Source organism: Balaenoptera physalus (assembly GCF_965194825.1).
Source record: "Balaenoptera physalus genome assembly, chromosome: 3".
Lineage (NCBI taxonomy): Eukaryota > Metazoa > Chordata > Mammalia > Artiodactyla > Balaenopteridae > Balaenoptera > Balaenoptera physalus.
In genome coordinates this window covers 148,366,351-148,386,119 of record NC_138890.1, presented here as the reverse complement: position 1 = coordinate 148,386,119, position 19,769 = coordinate 148,366,351, and the positions used below count along the sequence as shown (strand labels likewise).

General features: G+C 40.3%; 1 protein-coding gene across 5 annotated transcripts in view; it reads right to left on the bottom strand.

Moving 5' to 3' along the window:
• The window catches only part of PRLR (prolactin receptor), a 206,427-nt gene that overhangs the window by 118,020 nt on the left and 68,638 nt on the right, over nt 1-19,769 (bottom strand). The window contains exon 2 of one of the 5 annotated variants that reach the window (XM_082453779.1): nt 9,444-9,588. The exons of 3 other annotated variants lie outside the window; for them this stretch is intronic. The gene's annotated coding sequence lies outside the window, so the exon portion shown is untranslated. Of the gene's footprint in view, nt 1-9,443; nt 11,002-19,769 lie in introns of those variants that run through there. One more of the 5 variants, XM_082453778.1, reaches the window with a different exon arrangement.

Genomic DNA, 19,769 nt, shown 5'->3' with positions numbered 1-19,769 from the left:
TGTACCAAGAGCTTAAACACCAAGGAGCCGCATTGCATATCCCCCCATGACATTAACAGTACCTCTTGTTTGACCATTGCCATCTTGGAGAGAGGTGTGGTCACTGAAACAACTTTACTAAAGACCCTTATGAGGCAATATTGTGAAAGATCTCAAATCAATTACTGATTTACCACCACCCACTAGATTGGCTTCCACTTTGTTTGTTACCCTAAGCTTTCTGAATTATCACACAACTCCTAGACACCACTTAGTACTCACAAATCATCAGGTGGTATGGAATGCTTTCCACTTCTACACAGTGTGCTCTTTCACGGTGGCCACTTTGCTTGCATAGTCTGCACCTAGCACTCCTAAATGCAAGCATCCTGAGGCACTTCTCTGAATTCATCTATAGCATGAGTTTCCTGTGTGCTGCCTAATGTTTTAGTCTAAGGCTCAGTCTCTATGATAGGGAGATTATTTCTTTCAGATGCTGCCACTTAATTTCCTATGGTGTAGTGTTACAGAATATCACTAAGGAAAACTGATTCATGGAGGTTTATAAGAATGTAAAATTTTGGCTTAGTCAAGAGGTTCTGTTGAGGACATACAGTTGTGATCCCATAATCCATTTAAGAAAACACTCAAATTGAAGTGATAGGATAGATGCTATGTGCTACAATACAAGCAGCAGTGTGTATGCTGTGGATTTTGATTGCAAAATTTGAATCTGAGGAAAATAACTGATCTGCTGGTGGGAACAGACTTCAGGCATCATTAGAAGCTCATCATATGCATTAGGTGAAGGGGCCTTCCTTAAAATGTCTTCCCTAGGGACCACCACAGTTTCTAAATAAGCCCTTGGTTCCACTCACTCTGGGAGATACCTTTTAAAGAAACTTCATTTTGAAAAAGTAAAGATTTCTTTTCCTCAGTGTAAATAATCTCGTCTAAGTGTGTGTTTTGAAACACCAGGGTTTCTTAAACCAGAGCAAAGCTGTACTACGTATTCAATAAGTTATGGCAATATCAAAAACAAACTGTCCGGGGAAGACCTTCAAGATGGCGGAGGAGTAACACGTGGAGGTCACCCTCCTCCCCACAAATACATCAAAAATACATCTACATGTGGAACAACTCCTACAGAACACCTACTGAATGCTGGCAGAAGACCTCAGACTTCCCAAACGGCAAGAAAATCCCCACGTACCTGGGTAGGGCAAAAGAAAAAACAGAGACAAAAGAATAGGGACGCACCTGCACCTCTGGGAGGGAGCTGTGAAGGAGGAAAGGTTTCTACACACTAGGAAGCCCCTTCGCGGGCAGAGATGGGGGTGGTGGAGTGGGGAGCTTCGGAGCCACGGAGGAGAGCACAGCAACAGGGGTGTGGAGGGCACAGTGGAGAGATTCCCGCACAGAGGATCGCTGCCAACCAGCACTCACGAGCCCGAGAGGCTTGTCTGCTCACCCGCCGGGGTGGGCGGGGGCTGGGAGCTGAGGCTCGGGCTTCGGAGGTCAGATCCCAGGGAGAGGACTGGGGTTGGCTGCGTCAACACAGCCTGAAGGGGGCTAGTGCGTCACAGCTAACTGGGACGGAGTCTGGGAAAGAGTCTGGAACTGCATAAGAGGCAAGAGACCATTGTTTCAGGGTGTGCGAGGAGAGGGGATTCAGAGCACCGCCTAAACGAGCTCAAGAGATGGGCGTGAGCTGTGGCTATCAGCACGGACCCCAGAGATGGGCATGAAATGCTAAGGCTGCTGCTGCCGCCACCAAGAAGCCTGTGTGCAAGCACAGGTCACTATCCACACCTCCCCTCCTGGGAGCCTGTGCAGCCTGCCACTGCCAGGGGCCCGTGATCCAGCGACAACTTCCCTGGGAGAATACGTGGTGTGTCTCAGGCTGTTGCAACGTCACGCCAGCCTCTGCCTCTGCAGGCTCGCCACGCATTCTGTACCCCTCCCTCCCCCCGGCCTGAGTGAGCCAGAGCCCCCTAATCAGCTGCTTCTTTAACCCTCTCCTGGCTGGGCGAAGAAAAGACGCCCTCAGGCGACCTACACGCAGAGGTGGGGCCAAATCCAAGGCTGAACCCCAGGAGCTGTGCGAACAAAGAAGAGAAAGGGAACTCTCTCCCAGCAGCCTCAGGAGCAGCGGATTAAATCCCCACAGTCAACGTGATGTACCCTGCATCTGTGGAATACCTGAATAGACAACGAATCACCCAAAATTGAGGCAGTGGGCGTTGGGAGCAACTGTAGACTTGGGGTTTGCATCTGCGACAGACTAGTTTCTGATTTTTAGGTTTATCTTAGTATACATTTTAGTGCTTGTTATCATTGCTAGATTTGTTTATTGGTTTTATTGCTCTTTTCTTTTTCTTATTACTTCTTAATTTTTTAAATAATATTTTTTATTTTAATAACTTTATTTTTTTAAATTTATTTATTTTTTCTTTCTCTCTTTTTTTCCTCCCTTTTCTTCTGAGCCGTGAGGCTGACAGGGTCTTGGTGCTCTGGCTGGGTGTCAGGCCTGAGGCTCTGAGGTAGGAGAGCCGAGTTCAGGACATTGGACCACCAGAGACTTCCAGGCCCCATGTAATATCAATCGGAGAGTGCTCTCCCAGACATCTCCATCTCAACGCTAAGACCCAGCTCCACTCAACGACCAGCAAGCTCCAGTGATGGACACCCTATGCCAAACAACTATCAAGACAGGAACATAACCCCACCCATTAGAAGAGAGGCTGCCTAAAATCATAACAAGGTCACAGACATCCCAAATCACACCACTGGACATGGTCCTGCCCACGAGAAAGACAAGATCCAGCCTCATCCACCAGAACACAGGCACCAATCACCTCCACCAGGGAGCCTACACAACCCACTGAACCAACCTTAGCCACTGGGGGCAGACACCAAAAACAATGGGAACTACGAACCTGCAGTCTGTGAAAAGGAGACCCAAAACACAAAATGAGAAGACAGAGAAATACCCAGCAGATGAAGGAGCAAAGTAAAAACCCACCAGACCAAGCAAATGAAGAGGAAATAGGCAGTCTACCTGAAAAAAAATTCAGAGTAATGATACTAAAGATGATCCAAAATCTTGGAAATAGAATGGAGAAAATACAAGAAACGTTTAACAAGGACCTAGAAGAACTAAAGAGCAAACAAACAATGATGAACAACACTTTAAATGAAATTAAAAATTCTCTAGAAGGAATCAATAGCAGAATAACTGAGGCAGAAGAACGGAGGAGTGACCTGGAAGAGAAAATAGTGGAAATAACTACCCCAGAGCAGAATGAAGAAAACAGAATGAAAAGAATTGAGGACAGTCTCAGAAACCTCTGGGACAACATTAAACACACCAACATTCGAATTATAGGGGTCCCAGAAGAAGAGAAAAAGAAAGGCACTGAGAAAATATTTGAAGAGATGATAGCTGAAAACATCCCTAATATTGGAAAGGGAATAGTCAATCAAGTCCAGGTAGTGCAGAGTGTGCCATACAGGATAAATCCAAGGAGAAACACACCAAGACATATTAATCAAACTTTCAAATATTAAATACAAAGAAAAAATATTAAAAGCAGCAAGGAAAAGCAACAAATAACATACAAGAGAATCCCCATAAGGTTAACAGCTGATCTTTCAGCAGAAACTCTCCACGCCAGAAGGGAGTGGCAGGACATATTTAAAGTGATGAAAGGGAAAAACCTACAACCAAGATTACTCTACCCAGCAAGCATCTCATTCAGATTCGATGGAGAAATTAAAACCTTTACAGACAAGCAAAAGCTAAGAGAATTCAGCACCACCAAGCCAGCTTTACAACAAATGCTAAAGGAACTTCTCTAGGGAGGAAACACAAGAGAAGGAAAAGACCTATAATAACAAACCCAAAACAATTAAGAAAATGGTAATAGGAACATACATATCAATAATTACCTTAAATGTAAATGGATTAAATGCTCCAAACAAACATAGACTGGCTGAATGGATGCAAAAACAAGACCTGTATATATGCTGTCTACAAGAGACCCACTTCAGACCTAGCGACACATACAGACTGAAAGTGAGGGGAGGGATAAAGATATTCCATGCAAGTGGAAATCAACAGAAAGCTGGAGTAGCAATTCTCATATCAGACAAAATAGACTTTAAAATAAAGACTATTACAAGAGACAAAGAAGGACACTACATAATGCTCAAGGGATCAATCCAAGAAGAAGACATAACAATTGTAAATATTTATGCACCCAACATAGAAGCACCTCAATACATAAGGCAAATGCTAACAGCCATAAAAGGGGATATCGACAGTAACACAATCATAGTAGGGGACTTTAACACTCCATTTTCACCAATGGACAGGTCATCCAAAATGAAAATAAATAAGGGAACACAAGCTTTAAAGGACACATTAAACAAGATGAACTTAATTGATATTTATAGGACATTCTATCCAAAAACAACAGAATACATTTTCTTCTCAAGTGCTCATGGAATATTCTCCAGGATAGATCATATCTTGGGTCAGAAATCAAGCCTTGGTAAATTTAAGAAAATTGAAATCGTATCAAGTATCTTTTCTGACCACAATGCTATGAGACTAGATATCAATTACAGGAAAAAAATCTGTAAAAAATACAAACACATGGAAGCTAAACAATACACTACTAAATAACCAAGAGATCACTGAAGAAATCAAAGAGGAAATAAAATAATACCTAGAAACAAATGACAATGAAAACATGATGGCCCAAAACCTATGGGATGCAGCAAAAGCAGTTCTAAGAGGGAAGTTTATAGCGACACAATCCTACCTCAAGAAACAAGAAACATCTCAAATAAACAACCTAACCTTACACCTAAAGCAATTAGAGAAAGAAGAACAAAAAAATCTCCAAAGTTAGCAGAAGGAAAGAAATCATAAAGATGAGATCAGGAATAAATGAAGAAGAAATGAAGGAAACAATAGCTAAAATCAATAAAACTAAAAGCTGGTTCATTGAGAAGATAAACAAAATTGATAAACCACTAGGTATAGAGGGAACTTACCTCAACATAATAAAGGCCATATATGACAAACCCACAGCCAACATCGTTCTCAATGGTGAAAACTGAAACCACTTCCTCTAAGATCAGGAAAAAGACAAGGTTGTCCACTCTCACCACTATTATGCAACATAGTTTTAGAAATTTTAGCCACAGCAATCAGAGAAGAAAAATAAATAAAAGGAATCCAAATTGGAAAAGAAGAAGTAAAGCTGTCACTGTTTGCAGATGACATGATACTATACATAGAGAATCCTAAAGATGCTACCAGAAAACTACTAGAGCTAACCAATGAATTTGGTGAAGTAGCAGGATACAAAATTAATGCATAGAAATCTCTTGCATTCCTATACACTAATGATGAAAATCTGAAAGAGAAATTAAGGAAACACTCCCATTTACCATTGCAACAAAAAGAATAAGATACCTAGGAATAAACCTAGCTAAGGAGACAAAACACGTGTATGCAGAAAACTATAAGACATTTATGAGAGAAATTAAAGATGATACAAACAGATGGAGAGATATACCATGTTGTTAGATTGGAAGAATCAACACTGTGAAAATGACTATACTACCCAAAGCACTCTACAGATTCAATGCAATCCTTATCAAACTTCCAATGGCATTTTTCACAGAACTAGAACAAAAAATTTCACAATTTGTATAGAAACACAAAAGACCCCGAATAGCCAATGTAATATTGAGAAAGAAAAACGGAGCTGGAGGAATCAGGCTCCCTCACTTCGGACTATACTACAAAGCTACAGTAATCAAGACAGTATGGTAGTGGCAGAAAAATAGAAATATACATCAATGGAACAGGATAGAAAGCCCAGAGATAAATTCACACACATACGGTCACTTTATCTTTGATAAAGGAGGCAAGAATATACAATGGAGAAAAGACAGCCTCTTCAATAAGTGGTGCTGGGAAAACTGGACAGCTACATGTAAAAGAATGAAATTAGAACACTCCCTAACACCATACACACAAAAAAACTCCAAATGGATTAAAGATCTAAATGTAAGGCCAGACACTATCAAACTCTTAGAGGAAAACATAGGCAGAATACTCTATGACATAAATCACAGGAAGATCATTTTTGACCTAGAGAAATGGAAATAAAAACAAACAAATGGGACCTAATGAAACTTAAAAGCTTTTGCACAGCAAAAGAAACCATAAGCAAGACAAAAAGACAACCCTCAGAATGGGAGGAAATATTTGCAAATGAAGCAACTGACTAAGGATTAATCTCCAAAATATACAAGCAGCTCATGCAGCTCTATATCAAAAAAACAAACAACCCAATCCAAAAATGGGCAGAAGACCTAAATAGACATTTCTCCATAGAAGATATACAGATTGCCAACAAACACGTGAAAGGATGCTCAACATCACTAATCATTAGAGAAATGCAAATCAAAACTACAATGAAGTATCACCTCACACTGGTCAGAATGGCCATCATCAAACAATCTACGATCAATAAATGCTGGAGAGGGTGTGGAGAAAAGGGAACCCTCTTGCACTGTTGGTGGGAATGTAAATTGATACAGCCATTATGGAGAACAGTATGGAGGTTCTTTAAAAAACTAAAAATAGAACTATCATATGACCCAGCAATCCCACTGCTGGGCATATACCCTGAGAAAACCATAGTTCAAAAAGAGTCGTGTTCCACAATGTTCATTGCAGCACTATTTACAATAGCCAGGACATGGAAGCAACCTAAGTGTCCATCGACAGATGAATGGATAAAGAAGATGTGGTACATATATACAATGGAATATTACTCAGCCATAAAAAGAAACGAAATTGAGTTATTTGTAGTGAGGTGGATGGACCTAGAGTCTGTCATACAGAGTGAAGTAAGTCAGAAAGAGAAAAACAAGTACCGTATGCTAACACATATATATGGAATCTAAAAAAAAAAAAGGTTCTGAAGAATCTAGGGGCAGGACAGGAATAAAGACACAGACGTAGAGAATGGACTTGAGGACATGGCGAGGGGCAAGGGTAAGCTGGGACGGAGTGAGAGAGTGGCATGGACTTATATACACTACCAAATGTAAAATAGCTAGCTAGTGGGAAGCTGCCGCATAGCACAGGGAGATCAGCTTGGTGCTTTGTTACCACCTAGAGGGGTGGGATAGGGAGGGTGGGAGGGAGACACAAGAGGGAGGGGATATGGGGATATATGTATGCACCTAGCTGATTCACTTTTTTATACAGCAGAATCTAACACAACATTGTAAAGTAATTATACTCCAATAAAGACGTTAAAAGATAAACAAACAAAAAAAAAACCAAAAAAGAAAAACCAAACTGTCTATTTCTTCTCCCCCAACCACAGCAAGCAGGTTGTTTACCAAGAGGGGCTGAGGTGGCTGTGAGGGGGATGCTTCTAGAATAGCTGAAACGATGCTTCCTGCTCTGGGCTGTCTGGACTGCTTCGAGGGGCTCTCTTGTCTTCTGACTTCTAGGATGAATTTGGCCCACATGCAGCCTTGGCAGGAGAAGGAGGGAGGGAAGGAGTGTTTGGGGCATTTTCCCCCCTGCTGTCCTACTGTGAGGTCACCTGGGGCTGACTGAAGGTCATTGCTCCCCTCCAGTTGGTCCTTTCAACACAATTCTCCCTTTGGGAGTTGGGGTGGAACTGTTCTCCCCCTGATACTCCATCCTCCTGTGGTTCCGAATGGTCTTCTCACACCATCGAGCCCTTCTCAAACTGCCCTGTCCCTGCAGGGCCTCTGTGCTGTGGGGACCACTCCAGTCTCCCCACAGTTTCCGCAGCAGCGAGAGGTCCCTCCCCACACAGGGTGGACCCTGCTGACCACGACCAATAGTGGAGCCTTGTGTCTGCTTTCACTGCCGGAAGCGCTTTGTCCTCCAGGGTGAGAGGACTTGATTTGTTCTGAGGAAAAAGTTAATATTTTTATTGAAGCAGAAATGGCTTCCAGTTCAGGAAAGGAGTCTATGAAAATGTAACCAATTCGTTTTTGCTTTAACTTGGTGGATAAGAAGAAAGTTTCTGATACTTAGGCTGTGTGGTTTAGATTTTCTTTTTCTCTTATTTATTTATTGCCTGGCTTTCTTTTTAAGTTTTAATTTTTTTAAATTGAAGTATAGTTGATTTACAATGTTGTGTTAATTTCTGCTGTACAGCAAAGTGATTCAGTTATACATGCATACATATATATATATATTCTTTTTTTTAATATTCTTTTCCATTATGGTTTATCATAGGATATTGAATATAGTTCTCTGTGCTATAGAGTAGGACCTTGTTGTTTTATCCATTCTACATATAAAAGCTTACATCTGCTAATCCCAACTTCCCTCCCCTGACCCTCTCCCCCTTGGCAGCCACCAGTCTGTTCTCTATGTCCGGGATTCTGTTTCTGTTTCATAGCTAGGTTCATTTGTGACATGTTTTAGATTCCACCTATAAGTGATATCATATGGTGTTTGTCTTTCTCTTTTTGACTTACTTCACTTAGTATGATAATCTCTAGTTGCAGCCATGTTGCTGCAAATGGTATTATTTTGTTCTTTTTTATGGCTAACATTCCATTGTATATATGTACCACATCTTCTTTATCCATTCATCTGTTGATGGACATTTACGTGGCTTACATGTCTTGGCTATTGTGAATAGTACTGCTATGAACACGGGGGTGCATGTATCTTTTTGAATTATAGTTTTCTTCAGATATATGCCCAGGAGTGGGATTGTTGGATCATACGGTAGTTCTATTTTTAGTTTTCTGAGGAACCTCCATACTGTTTTCCACAGTGGCTGTACCAACTTACATTTGGCTTGGCTGGTTTTTGTTTGTTGCTGCAATTGTTCTTAAGATGGTCTCCAGAAATGTGAACATTGGAAAAACTTGACTTGTTGGGGAAATATGTCTTATTCACACTTTTTGCCCCTTTTGTCCTTGTTCTGTCTCCTACCCCTCTTCCCTCATCCCCACCCCACATCCCATCTGTGGTTTATTTATCAGTCTTGATCTCCAGGGACGTTCACCTGGATATTGGCTGATAAAATTCCATATCTTTCAGGGCTGGGTTCATCTTTATTAGGGCCTCTTACAATCTAGAAATCCTTCACTGTGATGGTGGGATGGCAGGCAGACAAAACGAAATTATTATTTTAGGCACAGAATCCTTTCATCACCTGCCTTTTCTCTTCCTTAGCTTTGATCTGGTTCCCTAGGGAGAGTCATTCCAGCGAAGGAGAAACAGCCAAAGCAGGTCTGCTGGACCCTGCACAACTCAATTCTAAGGGATTTGGCAGAATCATTTAAGAACTCAAGGGGCAAGACTGGCCTGAAGTCCACAGCTATTTATTTAAGGAAAAAAAAAAATTGGGAAACAAAATGCAGAACCTTACCCTGCTCAAAGGCCGCTGGCAAGAGTGACCTTCTAGTTCAGAAGTTAAATTCTTCCCAGTTTCTCTTTTATTTCTGGCAGCTGAAACTTGTCTGCCTCTTGTTCCTTCAAAAAGACATGTCACATTCAACTGAAAGACACGTCAACTGATGTTTCAGCAAACAAATTGTGAAAGAAAAGGGAAAGAAAGAAATAATTGTCACTATGCGTTCCTTTTAAGGGTAGTTTTTTGTTGTTGTTTTTCATTTCCTATGTTGACCCATGCTGTTCTGGTTTATTAATTTTCCATGATGATTTGAACCCCACGTCCCCAATCAACTTGTTGATTCCTGTTGATGTGTGTTTCCCACATTGTTTTCTTACAAACAATGCTGCTGTGAACCTCCTCTAGCTCAAAGCCAGGCCCAGATGCAGAGACCCTGCCATTTTGCCCCATCCTCTGTCACTCCCTTTCTTCCACCTCCTTTTCCAGGGAACCCTTTGCCTCTGCCCCACATTGAAGCCACTCTGTTTGGGCTCCATCTCTTGGCTCCTGTTGTCTGACCAGGTCCTTGTTTCCATAACCTGTTTTGGGACCTACCAACTTGACTTTACCCTTGGGAACTCCTCCAAAATGAAGCCCTTGTCTCTCCCCTCCAGCTTCAGACTGGAGATTATGGGTAAGAGCCCCACCCTGAGCTCCACAAAGCCTGTGGGACTTGTCATATGTGGACTAGCTTCTTCCTGGCTCCTGCTTGACTAGACTGTAAGCCCATAGATGCAAGAAGGGGTCTGGCTTGGTCAATGATAGACGCTCAGTTCAGGTACAAGGCCTGGCACGTGTATAATCTTAAGGGTGATTTTAAAATTATTTTGTGACTTAGCAAATTAAGTTTCATGACTTTTAGGTGTCAACTGCCTTGTAGATATAATAAGATTAAAGATAGATAGATAGATACATAGATAGATACATAGATAGATACATAGATAGATACATAGATACATAGATACATAGATGATAGAAACATAGACACATAGATAGATACATAGATAGATCTGTAATAGGCCCAGTACCTAGTGGCTTATATAGAGTATACATATGGATGCCTCAAACCAAGGGAGAACCTGGTAAACAAGGGGAAAAAGACTTTTGTATGCTTTGCCTCCAGAATTTCTAAGAACAAGCCTTTTAAGCATTAGCATTTCAGAGGCCTTGCCATGCCAAACTCTTCTGCAGTGATGCCCACCTTACTCTGTTTTCTCCCAATGTGATGACAAGTCTTCTCAAGTAGGGCATTATTAGTTAGTAAGACTTCAAAAACTGCCCCTACTTTCTTGGTCTGATCAGAGAGTGCACTTCCTCAAGCAACAGCCTTCCACATTCACTTTTTTCACTTCCTACTTAACTATTACTCTATGATCACTGCACACACAGTAAGAGAATACTGAAAAGCAAAAGGAAGAAAAGGAATTAAATCACCCAAAATCCCACTAAACAGGGACAATTACTGTTAACATTTGGGTGGTATATTTTTTGAGAATTTTCCCCATGTGAATATATATACATAATATATATATATATATATATATATATATATATATATATATATATATATATAAATTATATACTATAGCATCTAAGGTATAATATTATATATGTGCATATATATATTACAAATACACACACACACCTCCCTCAGATAATCTGCCTGATTGTTTTCATAAACCTCAACTTAGTCTCCCTGTGTACCGTCTCTTGTTATCATCAAATTCTTTCCCAGTCTTCTTTGACTCATCCATCTCTTTGTTTATAACTTCTCCCAATTACAATCTTTTTTCATGGCTTTCCCCAAAACCAAGAACTAATTTCACTACATGCTCATCTGCTTCAAAAAACCATCAACGATTCCAAGTTTCATCTTTTTAAAAGTCCTTTTTAATTTTTTAAATGAAGAAATAATTCACATACCACAAAATTCACCTTTTTAAAGCACACAAGTCAGTGTTTTTTTGGTATGTTCTCAAGGTTGAGCGTCCATCACCACAATCAATTTCAGAACATTTTTATCACAACCAAAAGAAACCCTGTAACATCAATAGTTGTTCCTCCCCATTACCCGCGCCACAAGTTCCTGGCAACCAGTAATCTACTTTTCGTCTCTATGGATTTACTTATTCTGGACATTTTATATAAATGGAATCAGCAAATATATAGTGTTTTGTGATTGGATCCTTTCACTTTGCATAATATTTTTGAGATCCATCTATGTCATAGTATGTATTGGTATTTCATTCCTTTCTATGGCTGAATACTATTCCATTGTCTGGATCATTACATTTTGTTTACCCTTTTATCCGGTGATAGACATTTGTGTTGTTTCTTCCTTTTGGATAGTGTGAATAGTGCTGCTATGAACATTCACATACACGTATTTGTTTGTGTATCTGTTTTCAATTTTGGGGGGTACATACTTAGTATTGGAATTGCTGGGTCATGTTGTAACTTTATGCTTAACTTTTTGAGGAATTGCCGAATTGTTTTCTGAAGTGGCTGCAACATTTTGTACCTCCATCAGCATAATATGAGGGTTCTAATTTCTTCACATCCTCACCAACACTTGCTATTGTCTGTCATTTTAATTACAGCCATTCTAATGGGTATGAAGTATTAGTATCACATTATGGTTCTGATTCATTTCTCTAGTGAATAATGATGCTGAACGTCTTTTCATGTGCTTATTGACCATTTGGATATCTTTTTTGGAGAAATGCCTATTCAGATGCTTTGCCTATTTTAAAAATTGGGTTATTTGTCTTTGTATTGTTCCAAGTTTAACCTTCTTGAAACCAGATTTTTGCCACTGGTTGCAAACTAAGCCTTCAGGAAAGATGATATTAAGGAGTATTTCTACACTGGACCTTCTCCATCTTCCCACTTGCCCTTAGAAACCAAATATACTTGACTCTTATATGTCCTAAACACCTCATATCAAGGTGGTGTATATCTATGCCATTAGCTATAGTTCGCATGATTCATGGGGCCCAAGGATAGTTATGTGGCCTGTGAAGGAACTAACTTGCAACCAGAATATACACTGTTAAAATCTGGCTGCCTGTACAAAATGCAAAAAGTTCACTGCATGTTCCATAGGAAACAGTATTGGGAAGGTGTGGTTTAGTTATTGATGTTCATTGTTACACTGCGTGACTTTACATAAATGTAATGGAGCAGATGAATTCTAGCGAAGTGTGCTCTATGATGAAAGTTCCATTATTCCATTGAATTATATTATGAAATGAAAGTGTTGTCTGCTAGAAAAGACTTTTGTCTATGAATATATTTAAACCACATTTTAACAATGCCCTAAAGCTTCTTAGAAATACAATATTTAAAGAAACAAGCTGTATTTATGAAAACATTACACATCACTGTTAATATTAACATACTGGTTAAGTAAAAATGAAATAGAAGTGCAAATATAATCCAGCCCTGGAAATTCTGACTGGGTGAATATATATCTCACGGAAAGTTTTGAGAAAGCAATTTTTTTCTTTTTTTTTGGAGTCTCAAAAAAATTCTATTAACTGCTCATTCATTATTTCTTTACCCCATAACTACAAGGAATTACAAGTGAAAGTTTCAGTTCTAATTCTTTCCAAGCTATACTTCCTTCCATATATTGCATTTTTTTTTAACATCTTTATTGGAGTATAATTGTTTTACAATGGTGTGTTAGCTTCTGCTTTATAACAAAGGAGATAGCAATTCTTAAAGTGTGTGCATCCTGGCTAAAGTTTCCATCAGTAATGAACTGTCTCCTAGCAAGGATGTCATAAGAACTCCTGGGACCTTTCCAATGACTTTTCAACCTTCCTTAGTTTAAATTTTTTGCTGGTTTTCCCTATCCTCAGGACAAAGCTCTCAAGGCTCTTGCCACCTAATGAACTCGATTCCTCACAGCTCTGACCATGCCTAATCCCAGTCGGCCCGGTCCCACCTCACACCATCCGGGCTGGTCTCAAAATCTCTCCTCTGCCCACAGGAATGGTGTTTCTTCCCCTTAGTACCCATTCTGCCCACGCAGTATCCAGCACACGGTGAAGGAGCTGCAAATGTTTGCTGAGAAAATGAAAGGATATATTTGCCATGCTAATCCTTGCTTCCTGTTTTGGTTCATCTGTTCATCCTGCCGTTAAACTTCCATGTGTGTTAAAATTTTGCCCATCCTTCAATATTTACTTCCTCTATGTAGCTTCATCTGCGTGACAGTCTTTTACTGATTGCTAGTTACAGGCCAGATGAATAGAACAGACATGGTAATAACAGAGTTACTGGCCCTGCCCTCATGAAGCTTCCAGTCCAGCGTGGTGGTACAATTACACACAAGAGAGCAGATGAAGAACCACCTATCATTGTAAGTGCTTAGGGAGCACTGGGGGAGGGTGGGTCACACAGTGACTTCATATGGCACTCCTCTATGCGTCTCATTTGGACATTTATTGCACATAGTTCTGTAAAGCTATTTACTTTTTAAAAGAAAGTATGTGTCTCCTACCTCCTCAATTCAAGATTGAAAGTGTTTTTGAGAGCAGTGGCATATGGTAGGTATTTAAGAATATGTTGTTGATTAGTATGTCCTCAGGCAAAAGCACTGAGCAGCATATTCAGTTAAGTCCTAAAATGTTCAATTCTTGAGGTTCCAGAAAAATGACAATTTGTCCTAATATTTGTACTGGGATATGTAGTTGAAGGTCCAACAACCAGCTAACCTCTGCTAACAATTTTTACATTGGAATGCCACTGGCCAAGAGTGATCTCATTAGGGGCTAGGATTTATCAAAGTCATGATGAATACTGGCACTAATTAGTCAGGCATTAGAGTCTACCTATTGGTTAGTCTAATACAAGGGTGAACTATACCCTCCAGCTGGTGAAGTAACAGCAAGAGAAGGATGATTTGGCACCCTTAATTTTAGTAAGGTTGTGGGGCAGAGATGCTGTGCACTTATATTAATTTTGAATTATTTAATGGATCCATTAAATTCAGAAACATTTCTAGGAAGAAAATTTCTTAATAGGCATCTCTATGCCCATTAAGTGAGAGATGCCACTCAGAATGTATTATTCTTCTAAAAGAGAATCCTTCCCTCTCTCTTAATAAGTTTAATAATACCCATTTGCAATATTCAATTCTCATAACATCAGAACTCATTTACAGATTAAGTGCAATCCTTTGTGAAATAAGGAATAAAGCCGAAACTCAAATAATTCAACCCGGTAAATTCCTTTTTTATGATTAAGGGGAATAGATCTTAAAGCCTTCCTAAGTGGGAAAGGCTCTTAGGCGGGAGAGAGCGCCTTGGCAGCTACAGGCTCTGTGTGTGCAAGATGTTGGCTCTGATGCTCTCTTCCTCTGTCCACACTCACTGAAATGTTTCTGTAGGTTCTTCTTTCTGGAGATCTCCTTCCATGGGGTCCTGACAGCTGTCTTAAGGTCACTGTTGTTAGGTAGAATTGACAAGTGATCACACGTGGTTGAGACGAGACTTTGAAGATGTCACACTACATCCCACCTGTGTTTACCATCACCCTGAATGTTTTCATGACATATTCTCTATCTGTGAGAACATAACATGCTGGTTCACAATCTTACACCAACAGGCTTCGTGAGCATTCTTTACAGGTCAGTATGCAGAATCTTCCAGACAAAAATCTTTGTGAAGAAAATTCTGCCGAATTTCACCACCATCTATATATGTGCTAGGTCAAATAAAGAGACAGAGAAAGACAAATACTGTGTGATATCACTTATATGTGGAATCTATAATATACAACAAACTAGTGAATATAACAAAAAAAGAAGGAGACTCACAGATAAAGAGAACAAATTAGTGGTTACCAGTGAGTGGGGAGAGGGAAGGAGGGAAGGGCACTAGAGGGGTATGGGATTAAGAGGTACAAACTATTAGGTATAAAATAAGCTACAAGGATATATTGTACACCACGGGGAATATAGCCACAATTTTATAATAACTATAAATGGGGCATAACCTTTAAAAATTGTGAATCACTATATTGTACACCTGTAACATATATACTATTGTATATCAACTGTACTTCAATTAAGAAAACAAAACAAAAAAAGTAACAAACAAAAAGAACAACTAATAACTGTTGACCTAAGGAAACCGGGGCACCGATTCTGCCCGAGTCTAAGTCACTAAGTTAGCTGGCCAAATAGTGCCTCTTAAGTTAAATGTTACAATAGTAACATTTTTCTATTGTATTTAGAAATATTTTTCCCTCTGTGAATTAAGTGATATTATGTTCTATATAGTGGATAGATTTCCACGCAGATAGATTTTAACGGCTAGTGTCATAAGTGATAAAAGAATGAACTAATAATAGAAAGAAAGAACAAAGGAATCAGGAGAAACAACTTTCATCTCAAACTTGATTCTCGCTCGTGTTTCATCTGCACTCAAAATTTGAGGAGGGGAATAAGTTTGAAGAGTCCTACGAGATGCGCATGTGCAGGTGGTGATGGCGTATCACCCAATCACTGAATCGTGATTCAGGAGCACACTAATGAAGCTTAACAGTTCTTAGCATTTTGTAATAATATTGGTTTTATAGACACTCCAGGGAGAAAGGAAGCAATTTACATGGCCGTTCTTGACACCATCCACCTTCCGGAGAGACCATCCGGAGTTGTCTGCGGTCACCTTGTGGTATTTACTGGGAGCGTGAAAAATAAGCTTGTCCTATCACATGCGATTGATCAGTTAAAATTAGGACAGAGCTGCCTTATTTCACAAAGAAACAAAGTGATGTAACTAACTCCCAGGACTGGAAAACATTTTGCTCAACAGCTGACCTCTGCTATTTCCCCAGAGATCTATTTCATTTGGATAAATGAGCAGGCAGAATCTCAAGAGCTGCATAATACGTCCTGAGAGGGATGTATGAAATCTTTCTCCCTTTCCTTTCATTAGCTGCCAGCCTAAAAAAGTGATGACAGCCTGAGAAATTCAAAGGACCAAAAGGGGATGAATGGCTCCTCGACCCCAACAAGCCCTCTCAGTGCAAATTATCAGGCAATTATCAAGATGAGAAACTAAACCCTCTTTTGTCTTTTTCTCTTCTTTTCCTCTGGTCATGCAGGTGCTCTTAGGATAAGAAAAAAAAATTTAGGGGAGAGATGATTAAGTTGTCAGCCAGATGTTACTGCATTTTCAACATGGGGGCAGATGAGCAATCTGAATGAAGCCTTGATCTTTATTTCTCTTGGAGAAGCAAGGAGCCAAAATGCAGTCACAGGAGACAGTGGAAATCCCAGGGACTTGGCTACACTTCCATTCTCTTTGGGCTCCACTACTCAAAAAAAAAATCACTGGACTCTATTTTTTCCATTGCTTCATGGGACTCAGCTGTCATTCACTCCACTTACAGGATTTATCACTCCTGAACTGGCCCTAAAAATGTCCATTATTACCAAAAAAGCAGCCATATTTAACTCTTTCTTTTCATGACATCACAAATCAAAAGAAACATACACGTTTTTGTTGCAAGCTGATGCCCTGTTGTTTAAATTCTCTCATGGACCTAAGAAATGATAATGATTTCTCCTTGTCTAACAATCATCACTAACCTTTACTGAGTGCTCACTATGTACCTGGCATAGTTGTCACATTTTAGGTGCATTCACTGACTTCAGGCTCACAACGGGAGGAGGAGGCAAGGGTTAACCTTTCCATCTTACAGCCACACAAGTGAAGGCATAACTAAGGTCACCCGTCCAAGTTCACGGAGCTTAATGAGGGCAGAGGAAGGATTTGAATCCCTGTGGGCTCTGCTTTCATGGCCCACGCTCTCACCCACACCGTGCACTGTCTTTTGTGATCCAATCGCCTCCCAGAAAGCTTTTTTAAATTACCCTGCAAACTTCTTAGCTTTCCTTTTTCTCAAGTTTTCCATGCATGAAATAGTTAATGTGGGAAATGATAGTTTGTGGAGTACAGAGACCATAAACCCACCTTTACTGCTCACCCACTTAAAAAAATCATAAAACCATTCTCTTTACAATTAGCAACAACCTGAGTAAATCTCTAGTCCAATCTCCCACCCAAAGGAAGGCATCCCTCTTCAACCTCCCCTACTGGTGTCTCCTTCTCTCCCCGTCACTGAACCAACACATCAAGCACCAAGAAAGGCACCAACCTGCACAGTGTTCGTGCACTACAGACAGCTCTGCTAGAAAAACCTTGCTGTCTCATAATCTCCTTCCACTGGTCCTACTTTTCACAGTTGGAACAAAGAAGAATTCCTCTTCTTCCTCTTCTATATGAGTGCTTTAAAGAGTAGACAGCCGTCCCATTCCTCTGGGGTTTTCTCTTCTACAGGAACGAACATCCCAATTCTTTCTCACATTTCTCTGGTTTTGTCAATCTGCTTCCTTGTCGCCCCCTACTGGATACACTGTGAGTTGCCAATGCCCCTTGTCAAAGGTCCGTCACAGAATGGGGTATAGGGTTCTTAATGTGTCCTAGCTTTAAGTCTTGGGTTCTACAATAAAGCTGGCAGGTCTACGGCATGCCTTCCACGACCAGAAAGTGTGACCTGATCCCAGGTCCCGTGTGTCTCTCCTATAGATCCCATCACATTTGCTTCATTTAGGCCAAGGGTCTCCAGGACACAGAAAACAAGGTCCCTTAGACTCCATGCATTTTCCCTTTTATTTTATGCATGGAGAAGGGCCATACAGCTCAAATGAAATCCTGGTCCTGAGTCGGTCCATCTGTGGTCAGCTGTAGACACATATGTTGGCATGTGATTGTTTCGTTTTAGAGAGCTCAGAACTGAGTGGAGCGTTGAAATCTCAGGGTTATAGACTGATAAATCTCTAAGAAAAACAGAACAGGCATGGTATTTGAAGGATCCTGCCATCTGCTTCTGCCAAGTCAGTCATTCAGGGTAATATGAGTTTTTTCCCACCTGAAAGAAGGCAACCCAAGAAGACCTGAATTTATTCTTATAGGAAAAATTCACTCCAGAGTAGATCAGACTAGATGTCAAATGACCACCTCTGAATTGGTCTGAATTCTCAGGCATCCCATCTGAGGCAACCTCAGAAGCTTGGCCTTTTCTTGTGCCTTTACCGATATAATCTTGATCTTTTAGATTCGTGGGAAGATGTAAAAGAATTCCTGATAATGGTTGGCTGATTCAAAGCTTATCCCTCAGAAGAGTATTTGCCTTTAAGTGAGACTCCCTTAAACTTTCAGATGAAAAAAAAAAGTAGAACCTGGTAGACTAGAATGAATTAGACGTGGGCACGGGGGCTGTGGCACCACAGAAACCCACAGCAATAGGGGTCTACCTGTAAGTTCAGCCCTGCCTGCACATGACCTCCTTCCATTCCTCACAGGGTGTGGTTCTACATGGCCAAAGCAGGGATGCCCTGAGGCTGTAGATGAGATGGGGTGGTGGAGTTCTAAGCACTTTGCATGTATTTATTCAGTTTTCCAAATAATACAAGTATCCGTAAGGCACCTGTGAGGTAAGTCACCTGACTGTATGCTCAGTTTAGCACAGTGCTACATATATAGTAAATGCTCAGTAAACGTAGGTGTTATTATGAGTTCAGAATGATGATATTTTGGTATGAGTTAGGCCAAGGTGCACTTCTGTTATTATATCAATAAAGGAAAGTTTTGTTTTGCATAAAAAAATTCAGGGGACTGCTTGAATGTCTTTAGAGAAACAACTGTTATGTAAGTCATTATAAAGCACCCTAGGCTTTCAGGTCTCCTTGGGCAGGAAGCAAACTGACCTATAAGTCATTACTCTTGCTCTCTAGACTTGGAACTTCCTTTCATGTCAGACACTTCATCCACGTACTGAGAAAAGACAAAATGAGTTCCCACATCCCTTCCAACCAAAATTCCAGGATATGTTAATTTCATGGTGAGTATAGTAGCCAATAAATCTGAGAGCTTACCATTATTTAGAGTTATCTTGAACAATGAATAAGTTCTCTTTAGATACTCCCCAAGTCAGGCCAGACTACTCCAGTTCCTTATAAGGTAGTGTGATTTTATTCTCCCAAAACACCTGTTTGGTTGAGATGTCAAATCAAAAATCTACTTTCCAGAAAAATCTTCCAAGTGAGTTCCCTGAGGTTTTAGGCTTGGGTCTATTCTAACTAAAATGACAGGCCCAATGTTTTTCTGTCTCTCTGTCCTGGGCCCTGAGGAGGAATCCGATCGGGGCAAAGTCCTCATGGAAACGTGCTTCTAGAAAATGCACAAGTCCCTGCTCACTGTGAATTTCTTTGGTTGTTAATAA